Genomic DNA, 7,353 nt, shown 5'->3' on the forward strand with positions numbered 1-7,353 from the left:
TTCCCTCTGTGTGAAGTCAAGTTATTGCTTGTCTTTCTGTTGATGAAATGGCTTCCAGGCACACTTCTACCATTCATTGCACTAACTCATTTAGCTTCATGATATCAAGGTGCAGGGCCAAGGGCCATATCACCATGATATGAGCATGTCCAGTGGCACAGGAAGAATGTGGGATCCTGGAGGGGAAACAGGTTGCAACTGTGTGGAACCAGGGGCTAGTCTGTGGAAAATTTATTAGCAGACATGTAAAATTGAAAAGGGGGCAATTACTTCTCATTAATGTCTATCAGAACAGAATTTCTCTCCCGTCAGAAATATATTCATTATAATATGGTATTTGCAATCACAAACATTACAAAGTTTTTTTTTTGATGGTGACAGTAAAAAAGAGAATTTATCACATACCAGTATTATAAATAGTGGGTACATCTGTAATAGCTCATATATAACAGAACATGATAATAATTTTCTTAAATTTGTGAGATAGTGCCAGTAATTAGTGTTAAAATTTCTAAATTATTAACAATAAAAACAGATATTAATCAATATTGCTGAAATGATGATTGTTTTTTATTTTCCCTAGAAATAACTACATTTCAAAACTATAGTCATTTGAAGAAACAATTAGAGAATATGCAGCTAAAAATATTATAGAGTTGTGTCAGGCAGTTGAGTAATATAAACTGTTATTTTTCGTGATGTTTGTGGTATTTGTCAGCTTTTAAAAATCTATTGTTTGTTGGATTTCTATTCTAATTCTAAATAGTCATTCTAATTATTAAGTTATTATTTATAACTTTAGGTGCTTTTTTTTTTTAAAAAAAAAAAAGCCTCCCTAAATTGTAAAAGTTTCAGGATGACAGAAATTTAAATCCATTCTAACAGGAGTTTTTTTTCTCTCTTTCTTTTTCTGCTATTTGCTCTGTGCCACCCTCTTGTTCCCAAGAAGAGCAACCCTACCTGGAATGCAGGTTGACCTCTTGTGTCTGAAAGCACTCCTTCTGATGCATTCATTTTCCTGATCTCTTTCTCTTTGGTAAAATGAAAATTAAATGTATAAGTTACATTTATACATTGGCAAGTTCTTATATTTAAAAGAAAACTGTTTCTCTGCTCACAACACTTTTGATACCAAAGGCATGGGAATTTTTCTTCTTGTACCAACCAGTTCTCTAACTTTCCAGACACAAACTGAGTGTCCTATAGCTTAATTCAATTCTGACACTGACTATGCATAGTTAAGACAGATCTCATAGGTTAAGGGTTCAGTCCCAGAAGACTGCCCTACTGCCAGTCAGAAGTACCGGTTGTCCAGGGTATCCACACTTCTGTCCAACTTAGCTACAGATCAGGGGTTCCCATAATCCTCCCCTCAGGTTCAACAATTTGTTATAACAGCTCACAGAACTGTTGGAACATCTTTCTCACACACACACACATGCACACACACACATAGTTTAGTGCACTTGACCTCTGTGCTCTTTGCAATATGTACAATGTATATATTGCAAGGATGTAAAATATACATATATAAAATATATACTGCAAAGGACTATAGATAGATTAATAGATCTCTATATGATATATCTATATGATACAGATATGTGGATGTAGATAGATATAGTTAGATACAGATATACACATAGAAGCACTGTGTGTGTGTGTGTGTGTGTGTGTAGAGAGAGAGAGAGAAAGAGAGTCAAATCTGGCTTCTTGATATTTTAGTTTAGAAAGGGACATTTCAAAACTCTTTCTGATGTAATAGTCATTTATTGGGGGAAGAGGAAGTGGTGTCTGAGTTGATAAGAGAAAAATGGACTCTTCCATCAGCTTCCATTTTAGCAAGAGGTGTTAACCATTTCACATGAATTATGAATTATTATGTTAGTGACATTGAAAGCAATCTCCTCCTGTATGATTTTTTCTTCTTCCTCCTCCTCGCCTATCACTGCCACCACCTTTAATAAATCTTGTACATTTAATTTTCATTTTACCAAAGAGAAAGAGATCGGGAAAATGAATGCATCAGAAGGAGTGCTTTCAGACACAAGAGGTCAACCTGCATTCCAGGTAGGGTTGCTCTTCTTGGGAACAAGAGGGTGGCACAGAGCAAATAGCAGATGTAGAACCCACGATTCAGATTAGAAGAATGTTGATGTCAAATGGCAGGTGGTTGGTTAGGGGCTGGAGGAAGTTCTTTTACGAGGGAAGAATATAGACAGACAAAAAGTTTTGATAGGCCTAAGGACAGAGCCAGGGTACTTGAGACACAACTAGAGTCTAAATTAGAGACTGCCGAAGGGATGCGGGATGAGCCCATTGCAAACACTCAGAGACATGGGTTCAGGGAGTCCTACATCCAAACCGGAAATTGATGCAGGATCATGGATGTAAAGCCAATGTCAAGCATTTCTAGGGCATGAATGGCTTTCAGAGCAAGGTTACCAGTCAGTGCCCTGGAAATGGTGGAGCAACTCCTCCAAACTCAATGTTCCCTATTATGAAGGATTGGATTTTGCTGTTGACTGGCCATAACAGCATGAACTCTAGGAAATCAGGTTCTTAGTGGTTCCAGGATTAGATACAGATGACATCCTCATCAAGGAAAAATTCCAATTTCACATAGGTATCACTACAACTTTCTTCTCAAACTTTAAGGAGGCAGGTGGCACATTTGGAAGCATATGAAAGATTTGAGGCTTCAGGTTGCAATCTTTTTTCCCAGGATGAAGTCCTTCAACCCCATGCCTCTCTCCACTAACTGATAGCAGCAACTTTTCATTATCCTGCAAGTAGTTGCTAAAATCATTCATTGATATTAGTGAGGTGAATTTTAAAAAATTATTCATTATATTAATAGTATTGGCCTGCTTCGGAGGTTTTTTCATTTTTCTTCTTCATTAAAGAAACATGGCATGTATCCTAGATATTAGAGTTGCTATTATTGGAAGGAATAGTAGCACCATCACTTAATTCTACTTACACATTTTATTATGTTTGTCCAACTGAGTATTATTATGTCCCAGAATAATGGAAGATATTCATAACCTTCAATCTCAAAATAGACCAAAGACTTACAGTTTTCCCCAGATACCTCTAGTCTTGAATTCAAGTATTATTCCTTCTTACACATTCTTCCATTTTGTTCTATGAGAATTTTAAATATTGCTTTAAACCCCTGAAGGTTTCATGAACTTAATCACAGGCTATATTTGAACAGACTTCACTGATAATTAATGAGTTGAATGTGTTTAACTATTACTCATTGTCCAAATAAATGCAAAATAAAGTACCTTAATTTAAATGTACAAAATACTCATCTATAAATTCATAAGCAATAAAGTTATATAGTTGGATTTGTTCCATTTCTTTGACTAAGATAAAAATAGAATGTTAGCCCCTTGATAATATTTTCTCATACCAAAGAAAGATATCACACTTTTGATTATCTATCAACTTTAATATTTACTGATATGGACAAGCACTAGTGTCTGCTAAATGCGGAGAAGCCTTGACCTACTTTATTTGGTTTTGACATTTTGTATTTTAAAATGCAAGATCAAGAATTGTAGATTTTTATCATCTCTCCTTAGCCTTCTTTATAATAAAGAGAACACAAGGACATTTTGGAAAGAGAAATAATACAGGGCTCGTGAGGCCAATTTGGTAGAAAGTATTATTTTAAATAAATTCGAAAATGAGACACATTGAGACTTGTGCAGGGAGAGACATGGAATTTTCTTCAAATCATGTAAAAAATCAGGTGTATTCACAATGAATGCTTGACTTGCAAAGGTTATTTTATAAGCCAGTGCCTCCCATTCGTCTGTCTCTCATAAATCTGCCAGACACTGAAGGACATGGAGATATTGGGAATTATCCTTTGGAGTTAATTGGAGAAAGGGCTGTGCTTGTCTATAGGGAAAAATCTACTGTTCTGTGTCAGATTTGGGGGTTACTGGTAGAGTATTCAACAGACATGGTTAACTGAGGAAATCAAGCAAATCTAAACCACAGAAGAGAAAGACAATAGCATTACCTTCAGGAGACACAGTTAGGTGACAAGACGGAAAAGGAAATAGTTTTGCAGCTATCAGCATCCTGAACAAGAGATTGCATGAAAAAACTCAAGAAGATACTGTCACAGGGAGCTAGAGCAAGAAAGGAGGAGAGCTAATGAAAGGAATGAGGTGTGTGGGGCAACTATTGAGCATATGTGATTGCTAGCATACTTCTATAAATAGATATCTGGAAGGGAGAATTAGATTAAGAGGGAAGTTGGAGTTCCTGCAATCATGGATAGCTGCAAAGTCAGAGAAATATGGTTTAATAAAACTGGTGTTATCTATTCCTACCACCCATCATAGCATGAACTAATACAACATAACTCCAAAAAGAATTTTGGAAGAAATCATGGAATTCCAGACACAGCTTCCTTGTAATGTATTGTTACCAAGGACAGACCTGTTATTCAATTATTAAGCAGTCTGAACATTTTCTGATTTGGGTCTGAATAACTACAGCATTCAAATAAACATATTTTATGCTTACTTGTCTTAGTTTGAGCTTCCTCCAAAGTAGATCCTGATTGCCTTTCAAGCACATACCTCTTCATCCCCTACCACTCATGATAAACGTTGCAAATGGATTGTGGGAAAGATATTACAGTGTGATGTTATTGGCATGCTCTTGAGTCAAACTACTGGGTATGTGGTCTGATGTTGCCATTTACTAGTCATGTGGCCTTTGAGTAGTTGCTGGTCCATGTCTTGACATTCTTATAAAAAAAATGCTCATATTAATTCACCTCTTAGAGTTGTGGCAAGTATAAAGTAAATTAAAACAAATACCAGGTTAGAATAGGACCTGGTACATGACAAGTGTCCAATAAATATTAGCTCTTTCTATGATGGATTTTTTTCCTTATAGCTTCAAAACCCTTCTCAAAACAGTGTTCCAGGCAGCCACTGCCAAGTAATCAGAGTTGACACAAGAGACAAAACCAATTTGTCAAGTCTCCATCCTCCTTAAAGTGAGAAGATGGCAATACAAGCAGAGGAACCTGGGGTTCTGTATCTATCTGGCTTTGAAGGCTTGGAAATTATAGAATCTCAGAGGTGAAAGAAACCATAAAAGTCAGCCACTTCAACCTCTAACTCGCTCTGGAAATTCCTTCTATAGTGTGCCCTAACACATGTGCATCTAGGGCCCTGCTCATTCAATGCTCATTACATCATTCAATTTTAGCTTTTAGACATTGCTTTAGGCAGCTTGGGCTGCCATAACAAAATAACATAGACTTGGTGGCTAAAACAGCAAAACTTATTTTCTCACAGTTCTGAAGGCTGGGAAGTCCAAGATGAAGATGCCAGCTGATTCAGTTCCTGGTGAGGGTCCTCTTCCTGGCTTGTAAATTCTCATCTCACTATGTCCTCACATGGACTTTTCTTGAGAGAGATGTTTTCCTTTTCTTATAAGACCACAAATTCTATTTGATTATGATCCTACCCTTATGATCTCCTTTAACCTTAATTACCTTTAAAAAGCCCTAGCTCCAAACATACTCACATCAAGAGTTAGAGCTTCATCATCTAAATTTGGTTGGGTGGGAGTGAGGAGCTACAATTCAGTCCATAGCAGAAATTTTTAGTTTTTCTTAATTGAATTACGCCTCACTATTAGTTGCAGTTTTGTTACCAGGAGCAACAGAAATGAGACCTTCCAAGTGAACGAATTTGAAGAATTTAAAACACTTAAAATACTCTCCCTAGGTTTTACCTTCTGATGCATTGTCCCCATTTATTTAAATAATTTTTTATCTAGACTTCTCACCATTCAGTGAACACGATATCCTTTGTAAGTTCATATATTTAAAAAGAGTGTCCACAATTGAAAAGTTTCAAATGTGATCTCTGATCAATATAAAATGCCAGGGAATCAAGATCTTCCCTCTTCTTATACCTATTATGGCTTTGCTGCAAGTTGAGATTGCCTTTATTGTATTAGTTGTTTGGTGACAGTTTATAGGAAGTAGCTTACTGCCTGCACATTAGGTACTCAGTAGACCCTGGCTGAATGAAACTGGAGCCCATTCTGATGGAATTTTTGTTGTCGTTCTTACAGTAAGACATATTTTTCTGAATCATCTCCAGTCGAAAGAACTTATAGAAGACGGCAAGCTAGGCCATTTTAGAGTTCTCTTGAAATTTTTCATTTACATGAAAATGGTAGTAAGGGTCTGGACCAGGATGAAGAACAATTATAATGAACCAATATAGAGAATGCCTGCACTGAAGAAAAACTGAGAATATGTTTTTCATCTCTTTCTAGGACCGCATGGACATAGAGAAAGAGTGAACAAGGGGCAAGCTTCTGTTATGTGTCTTCAGTAATTACTTGAACATGTGACTTGCTGTTTAAGGAATAAATGACATTTACTAAGGGTTTAATATATGTCAGCTACTGTGCCAGGCACTTTCACATTATCTCATTAATCCTCTCAACAGCCCTGTGAGGTAGAGGTTATTAGATCCACTTTACAGGGAAGTTATGGGGCTTGCCTAATTTTGCATGCTAAAAGTAATTCTTGCTTTGGCTGCCAAATCCCAAGAGCTTTCCATAATACCCACACTAGTAAAACTGGAGCATACCAGGGGATACTGGAAAGCACAGACAGAAAATGGCACACCATCCTGGGATATTAATATTACTGATGGCAGGTGTATTGGTTTACTAAGACAGCCATAACAAATAACACAGATCAGGTGGCTTAAACAACAGGAATGTACTTCCTCACAGTCCTGGAGGCTAGAAGTTCAAGACCAAGATGTTGGAAGTGTTTTTTCTGCCTTTCCCTCCATTTGGTTTGTAAATGGCCATTATCTTCCAGTGTCTTCACATGGGCTTCCCTGTTCGTGTGTGTCTGTGTCCTAATCTCTTCTTCTTAGAAGGTCTCTAGTCTTATTTGATTAGGACTCACCCCCGATGACCTTATTTAACCTTAATTAGCTCTTTAAAAGCTTTGCTGCAAGTATAATCACATTCTGAGGTACTAGAGATTAGGACTTCTATATATGAATTTCAGGAGCACACAATCCAGCCCATAACGGCAGGTCATTCAAAACACTCTAGAAAGGAAGTAAAATATAATACATAATAACCTGGACTTGGGACTTTGCTTTGGCTGAATCCTGATTCTTTCATTAACTAGGTGAGTAACCTTAAGCAACTCATTGAACCTATCTTCCCCTCAGTCTCCCAGTCTTTAAAATGGAGATAATCTTTTGTAGAATTTTGTGTGTGTGAGAAAATAAAACAAGTTAATACATATTAAGAACTCAGAAGAACCCCTGG

Source organism: Papio anubis, chromosome 9, assembly GCF_008728515.1.
Source record: "Papio anubis isolate 15944 chromosome 9, Panubis1.0, whole genome shotgun sequence".
In the NCBI taxonomy this organism is placed as follows: Eukaryota; Metazoa; Chordata; class Mammalia; order Primates; family Cercopithecidae; genus Papio; species Papio anubis.